Here is a 14,006-nt window from a genome sequence, read left to right as displayed (position 1 = left end):
GGACTCCAAATTAAAAATGTTCCAGTGATCTTCACAGACGATCCAATTTACAAAAAAGGTTACAGTTTTATTGAAACTAAGAGCAGTAGGGACCTTATGGTCCTTACGGTAGAGACAACCCAGAGGATTTCAAAACAACAACTAGAAGAAATAGAGATACTTGAATCCGAAATAAAAAACAACCAACTGATTACAGATTCAAAGGCACTCTTTGACAAAGTGGAGAATGAAATACTAGAATCTAAAGATTTTACGATCAACCAAAAAGGGAATCAATTTGAAAAAGACAAAAAGAACTTCACGTTAGAAAAAGTCTACCCATATTTACAACCGGATTACTATTCAAGACCAGATTCCAAACGCCATTTGTTGGATTACCAAGGAAGGTCCACAAATAACTTTATAATATTTTCAGATACTTCCTCTGCGTCAAGTGGCAGTGACGGTGAGACTAGTGACAAACGAAGGAACGGAAATAAAAGAGGTCTTTTCAACAACAGCAAGCTCCTTTTTTAGGGAGAGGTCAACAACAAACAAGAGGACGCCCAAGATACAGCCAACAACCATGGGAAATGTCAACTTGTCGTCAGAACTACAAAAATTGGTAAAGTCACCAATATATAACCTAGCAGACAAGATCTTAACAAGTGAGGAGATGAGTATATTAGAAAAGGGATTATATTTTAAAATTAACTCCTACACCCCCCGAATTCCGCGCTGCACGGACAGCACCTCAGCCTCCTTCAGGGCGGTCTTGCCTGGGACACGGAAGGAATACAGCGGCGGCCATCTTGGGTAGGGCTAGATAGTATAAAAACAGACGGCCATGACTCCGCTCAGCGGGCACGCCGGAGTCAAGCCAGAGTCAAGCCAGAGTCAAGCCAGAGTCAAGCCAGAGTCCAGCCAGAGTCCAGCCAGAGTCCAGCCAGAGTCCAGCCAGAGTCCAGCCAGAGTCCAGCCAGAGTCCAGCCCGTCTGCGCACAGGCCGGCGCAGGGCCAGGGACCCTGCCAAAAATATCATACCCAGGCGTTATGATAGACAAGATCTGCTTGCCTTACAGGCAAAGGCCTGCTGTGACTCAAACAAACTCGACCCCTCAGACTGGGCAGGCCCAGTGAGTTGCCAGGCCTGCCACCACACTTTTCTGTGGTCCCAAGTTTCGGCTTACTCAACACCCCAGGATAGCTTTAAGGCAGCCCTAATAAATGCTAGATCTGTGCCGAAGCATGCCCAGCATATTCAGGACCTATTGATTGATGACAATTTAGATTGTCTCTTCATTACGGAGACATGGCTCAAACCCTGGTGCACCCCTGATGTGGTTCACACCCTGCCTCCTGGATATGGTATACAAAGAGTAGACGGAGAGAATGAACAACAGGGTGGAGGAGTGGCCATTATATATAGGGACACCCTCAGCTGCTCGACGATACCACTGCAAGAGCTAACGGATGCAGAAGGGATGGGTTTTATAATTAAAATTAATGACAACTTCTCCTTCTCAGGGGCTTTGATCTATCGCCCACCAGGACCCTGCGCAGGCTTCCTGGGTAACATCGGAGAGGTGCTCAGCCCACTGATACTTAGATATTCTAACTTCACTCTGATGGGTGACATAAACATCCACCTAGAGTCCACAACCGATGCACCTGCTGCCTCCTATCGGGAAACCATGGAGGTCTTGGGCCTCACTATCCGAGATACCCAAGCCACCCATGAGGCAGGGCATACGATAGACTGCATTGCCACTAACTTAGACACTCTGACAACCGACCCCCTTAGACCCCAAATTTGGACTGACCATATGCTGATCCCTTTTATGCTTCCCCTTGTGTCTAACCGAGAGAAAGATCATAAAAATGAACACAGTAAGGTCACAAGGGATGAATGGAAATCGATACTGTCCCACCCAGAACTAATAACTATGGCCAGGAACTGTAGACCCCAGCTGGTAGTACCTGCAAATCCCACTAGTCTTAGAACATGGATGAATGATCTGAAAGGTACGGTTGGGCAGGGTATAAACAGAATGAGGAGGGATAGAAAGAAAACATCCGCACCCTGGTTCGATCGAGACCTCAAAAATAAACAATGGGAGCTTAGAAGAGCTGAACGAAGCTGGCGGAAAAACTACTCCAGCTCAGAACGTAGCAAATACAAAAGGATAAAAAAATACCTATCATGCACTAATTAAACAAGCTAAAAAGAGGTACTTCTCGTCGGCAATAGAAACAGCTAGCAGGAAACAAAAGGAAATATTTAAAATTGTAAACGGTTTCAATAAGCCTAAATGTCTAGCGCAGGATATCCCGCCCTCGCAGATACTCTGTGACAAGATCGCAGATTTCTTTGAAGGAAAGGTGCAGGGTCTGACGAAAGACTTTGATGTCCCTATATTGGAGCCAAGAATATAGGGTGACATAGTGAGACAAGGGGCCATTCAGTTGACAACTTTCCTACCAGTTAGTCTGGAGGATACTAAAAGAGTAATTTTGGCAACAAAATCCGGATCCCCTTTTGACCCATGCCCAGTTAGACTCTTACACCTCATTGTGGATATTGCTAACCCAATAATAAATGCCATTGTCAACACCTCATTGTTCACGGCCAATGTCCCCCCAGAGTGGAAACTGGCAGCGGTGAAACCACTACAAAGAAAACAACTCCCCGACCCCACCACATTGTCGAACCTATGTCCCATCTCACTACTTCCGGCCCTGTGCAAAGTCACAGAGTCAATTGTAAACAAACAACTTACACGTTTCTTGGAAGATAGTGATGTATGGCACCCCAATCAGGCAGGTTTCAGGACCCAACATTCCACAGAATCGGCACTCCTGTTCACTACAGAAACTATCCCCTCAGCCCTGGACCAAGGTAAGAAGGCCGTCCTGATTTTATTAGACCTATCGGCGGCCTTCGACGCGGTCTCACACGCCATCCTATTAGACCGGCTAATAACATCTGGTGTCACAGGGACAGTGCTTGAGTGGATAAGAAACTTTTTAAGTGACAGGAGACAAGTGGTGACCCTGGGGGAATTCTGCTCCAGTGAAAAAGCGCTATTGACGGGAGTTCCGCAGGGTTCAAGCTTGAGCCCGACCCTGTTTAATGTTTATACTGCACCCCTGATAAAACTGATATCGTCATTTGGCATAGACGCTTTAGCCTATGCCGACGACACACAACTTATCCTGGTAATGGATAAGGATAACCAAGCCTGGGAGGAAAAGCTCAAAGGTTGCCTAACGGCCACCTTTGAATGGATGCGCCTAAATCACCTGAAATGCAACACAGGTAAAACGGAGATCATGCCAATAGGCCCAAAAAATGAGTTCATCCCACGATTATGGTGGCCAGAAAAAGCTGAAATACCACCTCATACAACCAACTCGGCCCGTAATCTGGGGGTGTACTTCGACTCTGACGTGTCTTTTAGACAACAAGCGGCTAGAGTGGCAGGCATGTGCTTTGGGGTAATTAAGGGACTGAGAAAGTTCTTTGACTTTCTGCCCCTCGAAGCAAGAAAAACAGTTACGGTTGCACTTGTAACATCGCACATAGATTACTGTAACAGCCTCTACGCTGGTACAAATAAAGCTGTTACACACAAACTTCAGATGGTGCAACATGCAGCAGCGAGGTTGGTTCTAAAATGGCCGAAAAGATCATCTGCAACCAAAGCCCTCAATGCATTACATTGGCTGCCCATTACAAAAAGGGTCTTGTTTAAAGTACTGCTAATTACTTTTAGAGCTGTTCATAACTTAGGCCCGTCATATCTAAGGAAAAAATTCAGCAGATACTGTCCAACTAGAGCACTGCGTTCCTCAACTGCCAACCTGCTTACCGTCCCGAGTTTCAGACTTAAAACCCGAGGGGGCAAATCCCTGGCGGTACTGGGAGCAAAAGCATGGAACACTCCCCCCCCCCCAGCTGAGATTATTGGACAAAGAAACAGACTTCCGCAAACACCTAAAAACCTGGATCTTTAATCTCCAAGACACAACTGCCAGAAGCCTAGTGTAATCCGGGTCTCGGTCAAGTAAGCATGGAGACTACCTAACATCTGGTGGTCCTCTTTTGGGCGCCTAGATGCTCCTTGGAGCGATTGCCGCGCGATAAAAATTGGCATTTACATTACATTACATTATCATTTGTTCCATCAAAACATACAGATTTTGTGGGACTAAAAATGGAGGCGATTGAGTTCTGCCATAAAATAAGATTAAAATCATTTTTCGCGAATACTCCGTATGAACAACCGTTGGAGATTACAGGCTTTAAGAAAAAATCGTCCACCTGCCAACAAAGTTCCAAAAGAGATACTTACCTTTGAAAAAACATTGTTATCTGCCATAACAGAGATGGAAAAGAAAAAAAGATGGGTTAAATACAACATCTCAAAATCAGAAAGAGAAGCCCTTGAAAATCTAAAAGATGACACCTCTGTCATTATAAAACAAGTAGACAAAGGCGGATCAATAGTCATCTAGGACACCATGAAATACACCGCAGAAGTGGAGAGGCAATTAAATGATACTACATGCTATAGAAAAATGCCAAAAGATCCAACAATGGAACTAAAAAAACAACTAAATATCATCTTGGAAAAAGGTCATAACCAATGCTTCATGGGTAAAAAAAAAAAAGAATATGGAGATCTACAATGTGAAATTCCGAGGATCCCTCTCTTTTACGTCCTCCCAAAAATCCACAAGGACGAAACAACACCACCCGGAAGACCCATTGTCTCTGGGTGTGAGTCACTTTTAGAACCAGTCTCAAAATTTGTAGATGATTTTTTAAAACCCTTTTTGCCTCAAGTAAAATCATTTTTAAGAGCTACTACTGATTTCATCAACAAGTTATCATCAATAGAATTTGAAGAAAACAGACATTATCTAGTTACACTGGACGTGGTATCCTTATATACCCAAATTCCACAGACAGTAGGCCTGGAAGTCATTGCAGCATATCTTGAAAGTAGAGAAAGACCGGTTCGGGTCCCAGAAGAGTTCATAATGGAACTAGCCGCCTTCACTTTGAAGAAGAACTATTTAAATTTTAATGGTGATTTCTTTTTCCAAGTTCGAGGAGTGGCCATGGGGTGTCCTTTTGCCCCGGAGCTGGCGGTGTTATTCATGGCGCAATATGAAGAAAAGTTTATATACCAGAATAACCCGTATGTTGAATTCATTGCCAATTGAAGTCGTTTCATTGACGACGTTTTTATGATTTGGACGGGCAACGAAGAAGATCTTTTAAAATTTCATGTGTGGCTCAACAATCGGATCCAAGAAATTAAATTCAGTATTAACTACTCAAATGAAAAAATGGCTTTCCTAGATGTAGAGGTTTATACAGCTGAAGGAAGATTGGTGACTACATTATTCAAAAAAGAAAAGGACCGTAACAAGGCACTTCACTTCAAAAGCAGCCATCCTAGGAATTTACGAGAGAACTTGCCATTTGGCCAATACCTTAGAATAAAAAGGAATTGCCATTTCAAAGATGAATACATATTGCATGCAAATAAACTTACAGAAAAAGTATTAGATCGCGGATACCCGAAAAAACTCCTTAAGAGATCACTGAAATGTGCGTGGTGGACGGAAAGAGAAGTTCTCTTAGATAAAAAAGAAAAAATGCCTCTCACAGGCGTGTCTCTACATTTTGCCCAAATTCAAATCACTTGAAAAAAGCAGTCAACCAAAATTGGCATTTGGTCCAAAACCTAGATGAGTCATTGAAAAATAAACCATTGTTTGCATTCAAAAAAGATCAGAATATTGCCAATGAATTGGTACGTGCAGCGGTTCCAAACAAAAACAAATCCACAGTTAGAACATTATTAGGCTTGCCCCCAATACAAGGATATCATAAATGTGGCACGTGCTGTTCAACTACGGAAGAAGGAGCCGTGTTCAAAGATAACCAAATATTCTGGAAGTATGAGGCTTCTGTAAATCACGGAATGTTATTTATGGTATAAAATGCCCATGTGATATGTTGTATATTGGATAAACTAGTCAGGAAATAAGAACTCGGATCACCCAACATAAGTCTAGAATTAAGAACAACATTCAAACGGCTCCATTGGTGAACCGTTGGAAAATAAACAATCACACGGAAAAAGACATCAGATGGACGGTGATTCCAAAGTTGAACATGATCAAAGAGGAGGGTTGCAAGTGAGCAAGGGTTGCTCACTTTGCCACTGGATTCAAGCAAGCAGGGCTGAAGACGGCTGGAATGCCAGAAACCGGTCCTCGGAAGCTTGTTTCCGGTCTAGGGAAGACATGGCTTGGCAATTTTGCAATTCAATTTTTTTTTTATTAAATATGATTTTGGAACTCCGTGGAGATCCACATATTATACAATGACATACAAAATATGAAGATAAGAACCGTATATAAACAACTCATGCAGGCAAAAATTATACAAAAGCAGTATGACATGGCTTGGCAGTTCGGGCTGGACTGTTCCCATGAGGCACAGGGTCAGACTGATTTGCATATAGCCATGTCTGAACTGGGGTGGCAGAGTGGGCTAAAGAACGGTGATGGATTAAACCCAGATCTTTTGACTGGGTTTGAGTGTTTGATTGATTCAGATGCTCCGTCCATCACCACCCCCTTTTGTACCCCACTGAAAAGCAGGCATATATTGTCAGCACCGCACATTCATTGCTTTAATATACACGCCTATAATAGGATTTCTTTAAACAACTTTTATTGCATTCACCATACATTGCAGCGCTGCACCGCAATTTTTTTTATTTTTTATATAAATCAGGAAACAAATTCGAGTAAAGAACTACATATCCCAAGAAGACTAGCGCTCTGACACCGCGATCCGCGATAAATACACAGGAAATACAAGCCACCGGAACCAGGAAGGGAGAATGAGAAATGCGCGTTGAATAGAACTACACGGTAAATAATCGGATGGGAAATGGGGCTACTATCTTCAGAAAACTACGAATTGTGGCATAATGTGGACCTCATTTTTGTATTTAATTACAATTTCAGACACTGAAGGGCCGAGATCTCAATTCAGAGGACTCGTCCAAAACGAGAAATCGCCTGAATGTAAGTTATAGATATATATATAAAAAAATGCCGAGACCTGCCATGCGTCTCTGTCGGTACAAAAGGGGGTGGTGATGGACGGAGCATCTGAATCAAACACTCACACCCAGTCAACAGATCTGGGTTTAATCCATCACCGTTCTTTAGCCTACTCTGCCACCCAGTTCAGGCATGGCCATATGCGAATCAGTCTGACCCTGTGCCTCATGGGAACAGTCCAGCCCAAACTGCCAAGCTATGCCTTCCCTGGATCGGAAACAAGCTTCCTAGGACCGGTTTCTGGCATTACAGCCGTCTTCAGCCAGGCTTGCTTGAATCCAGTGGCAAAGTGAGCAAGGGACTCACGTCTGAGCATACCCTGCCAACTTATGGCGAACAAAGCAGTACAAAAGTGGGTGGTGATGGACGGACATGTGAACCAATCAAACACTCGCACCCAGTCAACAGATCTCCGTCTCGCTGTCAGCAATAGACTCATAAGTTTTTCCTTTCTATTGTTATAGGAACCCAGGCCCCCAACACTTCAAATTTTTTAAGTGAATGCAAACAAGTGACAGTCCTAGAAGATATCATTGTAAGTAGTGTAAAGGGATGTCTATTATATAATGCGACTGGAATAGCATGCTGAAATCAAGTGTTGTATACAAGGAAGTCAGAACAGGTGCAGCTAAGATTGTGTTTGTTTGTTTTTTAGCTTTTCATGAGAACACAGTGGTACATAACAGTACTAAGGTAAGAGACTCGCTGAGTCCGTCTCTAATAAAATAGAAAAGGTTAAGGACTTCCCCCAGCTTACACACCATTATTATTCTGTTTTACAGCTACGTGATCCTGACGAGAACTCCCCTCAATTTAGGGAGTTTGAAACGCGTAGACCAGTTCTTCACACAGCTTTAGGAGTGTTTACATATGACATAAATGAAAAGTTTACCAAAAGATATCCCATGGCTGTTTTGTGTAAATAATTGATGAAAAATGTATATATTGTATTGTTTTTTGAAAAGGTGTATGTTTGTATAAATAGATGGTTGAATGCCGGAATGTATGAAAAGAGTGCATGAAACAGAGAGAATGAATGTGAAATTTATGGTCTTTTAGGATGTGAGAAAGGCAAATGTAAATTATGTATTGAAAATATACAATAAGAAAAAAAAATGTGATACGCGAAAAACAAATAAAAGTAATTGATTTATTTCAGATTGAAAAAGAGGTCGATGGTACATATTGTTTGAGGTCAATACGTCCCTTTGAAAAAAGAAACTGAATAGTTTGGCAGTACTGGCAGTTACTTTGTTGGTTAGTTACGTGAGGCTTGGCCTTACTGCTCTGAGCACCAGCCCTGTGTTGGAACCACTTTAATTATTAGACAGCATATACCACGCTAACTTCTCACATTAGGCAGCTACTTGGACTCCCCGTAGCACCCCACTTGACCCACTCCATTTGGATTTAGGATCAGACCGATTACAGAAGAAATAGGACTCAGACCCTTAACTTTCTGGTGACATATTTGGGCTACTCCAGAAGACAATTCGAAAGCAATCAGCTCCCCTACCCAGAGAACCTGAAAACCATACCATAGACACCCTTGTCAGGACCCCTGACATAATTCTGTGAGCTGTCCCTGGGCAACCAAATCATAACTTAGTCCCTGGTTCAGACCCATCTACCTTGTCCCCAAGGGCAATAAGGTGGAATACCCCGCAAAAGCCTAGAATACCCCTGTAAGCACCCCTCCAGCACCCTGGCACCAAGACCTTCCAAAAGTCTGCAAACAAGGGAAAAACAAACATTTTTCTATGGAATTTGATGTGGGATGCAAAAGGTGTCTACCCTTATCCATTCCAATCATGAGCCTATCGCATCCCCAAAATACAACAAAAATATGGCAACTCAAAAAGCTACTCATTTAGTTAAATAAACCGCCAGCTTCGCAAGCCGCTAACAATAGGGACAAAGGGGTGGGGGAATAAGATATCCTTAACATGGGTCACTAGAGGGCAGGTGCAGAGTCAGTGAGCATAAAGAGGCCAATTGATCGCTGTTTTCCAATTAAGAGACCAATTAAGGCCCACTGCTCAGCCACCTCTGGTATCCACCACCCACAGCCATCACCTTCCACAGATGCCCACCCTAAACAGAAATGAATACCCCTTCAGCCTCTGCAGTAATGCCACCTCTGTCCCTAGACCTTCTCCTACTGCAAGTGCCCCCAATTTGGGTGCACTCTGTTTCAAAAGCTGTGCCACAAAGAAATTATCAAGAAGGACAAATGTGATTATTAATCTAAATATGTTACCGGTTAAAGCCCCTGCTGCAGAGATTTTTGTCTAACGAGACATTTTCAAGGCTTTAAACCAGTAAGATAGCTTTGGTGGTTAATGTTGCTGGAGGAGAAATCTGTGTGCATTACAGTCACACGTTTGACTCATCATAAAACAGCACAGACGGTTATTGTGCCTGCTGCGTGTACTATGAAGGTCACAGATTTGGGATTTAAGTAGACAGTTCAGTGGGTTTCTGCTTTTGTTTCAGAAATCACTGTATTACCTGCAGGTAACATGTAACAATCCTTGTAACATAGCTCACTGAGTTATGAACTGACATCAAGGAACTGAATGCGAACTGCAAGCACACGTTTAGAACCTTGCATTCTTTTCACACGCTTCTGTTCTTCTAAGGTTTCTAAAGGGGTTCATTTGGGAAGCAATAAAGACTTTAGTGCTATAAATATGGTTATAAGTGTAATTACTCATGTAGACACATATACTCGACCTTCTGTGCAAGCATATCTCTTACATACAGAGTTTGAAAAACTCGGAAAAACGGTCTCCAAATCATAGTGTAGGTCAGTCACTAATGTACTGACAAGCTGAATGTCTTGGTTTCCTCAGTTGTAACACATTCAGATATAACTTTGCATACAAATGACGTAAAGTTTAATTAGTTGATCATATTACTTTCTTTCATTCCATAAATTCAGAGATTCATGAATGACTTCCACAGTTTCTCTTTGGGTCACAAAGTTGCACTAATGTCCACCATTGTCATTTGTTACTCATTCTTTGAATGTTCTCAGTGTATGTAGCATGTTAATGAATCTCTGAATTTATGGAATGAAAGAAATTAATCTGATCAACCAATTGATCGTGTGGCCATTTGTAAGTAAATTAATAGCTGAATGTGCCACACGCGAAGTCTTTCTTTTGAGATATGATTGCAGCGGTCCAACCTCTCATGTTGTATGGACCCACCCCTTCCCATTTTGGATTGAGCACACTGCATGGTTTCCTCAATGGTAGTGGCCTTAAGATACTATAGCTCCTGCTATCCCCCAGCCAGGATGAGGTTCAAACGAAAGGAGTGCTCATAGCCCTTAGATGCGAGTCATTTTTTTTTAGTCCAACTGGAGCTGAACATTTGAAACCTCCCTCAACTACCTGAAGGCTGTTGCTCGGAAGATAAAGAAAAGAAAGCGGGAGTGCTCCTGAATGTGTCCCAGTGACAGCAAGTTGCACCTGGATGAAGACAATAAGTTTCACTGATGAGGGCAAGGATCCGGCTCAATAATAGCTGCTGTTCGGATTGCAAATTAGGGCTGAGTGAAATGTCTGTTACAACGGCAAAATCTTGCGTAATTTCTCATTACGTGTGTTATGCGAAATTCCCAAAACTACGCTATTATGCCACGCCGCGTAATTACAAGCTGTTCACAGCAAAAATGCAGTAGGAGCGCACAGAAGCAACACGACCGACCAGAGCGAGAGCGGCTGACATTTGCTGTTTGTGCTTTTTTTGCATCCTCGAGTCCAAAATTTCAATTAAGGTCCATTTCATATTAAAATATAGAGCCAAACGCCAGCTTTGTCTTCTCCATAATAAAGTGCAAATTCACCAGAAATGTTGCATATTTACGCAACTGCACATTGCACGCCTTTCAGGCACCCCTGCATATCCTGTTTTGGGCATGACTTCTGTATGTCCCAAAAAGGATTACAAGTCGGGTGCTAATTGAACTCAATGTGGGGGCTTGTTCTCGTAACTAACAACACGTCAAACCTTGTTCCAATGACAGGAGAAAAAAGTAAACATGAGCTTTTGCACACATCAGAATGACTAAAGCAAGTTATTCTACATTCCAAGGAATGGGGCATTAGATCAGCATTTGCTTATTAGCCCACCGCGTGTTAATGCTAATGAGTGGGTGCAAAATTTACATATTCAATGTGCAGGCCTACTGCTGTAATCGAGCCTGTAATGTTCAAATCAGAACTGATAAAGCCTTGAGTAGGCCATGAACAGTGGCATAGCAAAGGGGGGGCAGGGGGAGGTGGCACGAGTTTGGGGGCGGGACTCGCCCCCCCCTCCCCCCATTCTTCCATGCGTTTGCCGCGGGGTGGAAATCGCGGGCATATCGCCAGCACTAGGCCTGGGTGGGGAACTTCGCTCCCTTCGAGAAATTTGCGGAGTTTTCTGCACTTCGCACTCCGCTGAGTTTGCGGAGTGCAGAAAACTCCACTTGATGTGCAGCAGAGTTTTTTCCCCGCTTGCAATCGCGAACGGTAAGTTTGCGATTTCACAAGCACGAGATGCCGCTCGGGGTAGAATTTCTACCCGAGCGGCAGGAATACCAGCACAAACTGCCGTTCGCACTGCACTCCGCCACTTGCGGAACTTCGCAGAGTTTTTTTGTAACTTAAGCTCCGCGTACTACACTGGAGGCAAAAGCAGCCGGCAAAGTGGCTAGCTACGCCACTGGCCATGAAACCGGAGCACACCATCAATCTGCATGCGTAGCACGTAGAATATTCTACTGCTCACCGTAACCTTCTAATGCTGCCTAACCAAATTGCAACCATGCAAGTCTGCTCCATTGTGTAAAACGAAACATGATTGAGCGATTAGAGGATGAAAAAGTGGCAGCAGTGCGCTATACAAATGTTGAATATAAAAAAATATTTTAACCAGGTAATTGGTCTGCGTTTTCCCACTGTAATAGTTTGGCTTTCTTTGAAAGAGCATTGTGTGTAGGCTTCATTCTGGTGCCAAGTCAAAGAAATGTAGGTGCAACATTCCAGCAAATGACCATTTGCTGAACCGCACTGGTCGCTGACTTGGGTTGGGGGCGTCATCTTTGCAAGTATATCATCATGTTAAAAGCACCTGCTGCCGCATTCCTAGCCTCCAGCAATTTTCAGGCATCATTTCAAACGTCAGTGTAACTGCACTGATTAAGTGTCTTCCTGGAAAGAGACTGGAGGTTTGTCTAGTGGAAGTTTTGATTCATACTAAGGTAGTGCAGAGGGTTAAAATGCCAGCTGCTAAGAACTTGTTCCATGCAGATTAAGTGCATATAATGTAAATAGGTCACTGGGTTACTGCTGTAAAAGATGTCCTTTTGTTCCTTGCGGTTAATAAGTCAAAATCCTAATATAGAACGTTGCACTATTAACCATAATCAAAGAGCTGCATGCAAACTGCAAAGTATATGTTAAAAAACAATTCTTATTATTAAAGAGAGCCCCTAACAATGATGTTATGTTTTGAATTCTGAATTTGTGGTTTCCCAGAATAAGGACTCTTAAACTATATTGCTTGCCAGTATAGATGACATGTTACTCCTACACTACACCTTGTAGTCCTGGCTGATGTAACACTGATACCCACGTGTAAGTCTCTGTGCAATGCGTGTGTGCTGTAAAGTGCTCTGACACCTTACAATGGTATGAGTGGTGCTATAAAAGTAAATGAATCTGAGAGACAGTGGTTGTGGAGACTTGAGGGGCGCTGTTAAAGGGTGCTAGTGAGGGAATAATGGCAGAGGTGGTCGTGGGGGGAGGAGGGGTGTCAACAAAATTGTCGCACAGAGCGCCACCGGTGTTAAAGCTGGCCATGCACGTGGGCAACCCCTCCCCAGAGCGACCTGCCTGACGAGTCATGCACAGACGGGGCTATTGTGTGCCGCTGCCCTCCCAGGAGAACGCCTCCCCCTGGGGCGCAGGGGGCACAGCTCGGCTTTATCAACCTACAACGTCACCGGGTGAGGTGTTTGAGCAGGACGTTAAAATGGGAAGCGACGACTTTAAGCGTGAGAGCAGAGAGCACAAATTGGCCGATTAAAGTAAATACGTTCTTATATCACGTACAGTGCTTATTAATGGTTATTTAATAGACAAAATGAGCAATGCCGTTCAGAGGTTGAAGTGTATCAAAAGTTTGGGAACAGTTATCCTCAATGGATGGAGGAGGGGCTGGGGCGTGTTTTTGGGGCAGGGACAAAGAGTGGCTAAAAAGAGCACAGTATGATGTCATTATTGTGTGTTTGCACCTTCATGTAAACACATTAAATGAACCACAAATGCAAGTTAAAGTAATATTGGGGAAATACTTTATTTTTTTTTGGGGGGGGGGGGGGGGGGTGAGGTGTATATAGCACAAACTGGACCTGAAGGTGTCAGAGCGCTATACATGAGCACCAGTTAAGTTACAGACGGTCACATTCATTTTGTTTTTGTCAGGAGATTACGTGCTTTACCCAGAATCGCAGGATGTCCAGCGTCCCTGCCGAGACTCGAACCGGGCTTCGAGGGCGTCCACCCCAACCCTTAGGCCACATCCTCGCCCTTTCTTTTACGTTTTGAAAGGTTGTGAGCACTATAAATATCTGTGCGTAACCAGTCCCAGAAATGAATCATTGGTGCACCAGTGGGGAATAGTAGCGTGCATCCATAGTGCTACGAGACCCCAGCATGTGACTTACAGCACTATTTTTATTGTACAATCGCATCATTCCAGCGGCCCTGGTTATATTGTTGGATGTAATCGCAGAAAGGTCAGTGAATGAGAGGCATCAAAATCCTGGTCGGTGGCCACTCCGGGATGTACAGGATTTTAATTTACCCTTTTCAAAC

This window comes from Lissotriton vulgaris, chromosome 3_1 (genome assembly GCF_964263255.1).
Source record: "Lissotriton vulgaris chromosome 3_1, aLisVul1.2, whole genome shotgun sequence".
Classification (NCBI taxonomy): Eukaryota; Metazoa; Chordata; class Amphibia; order Caudata; family Salamandridae; genus Lissotriton; species Lissotriton vulgaris.
Note: the sequence above shows the minus strand (reverse complement) of the source record.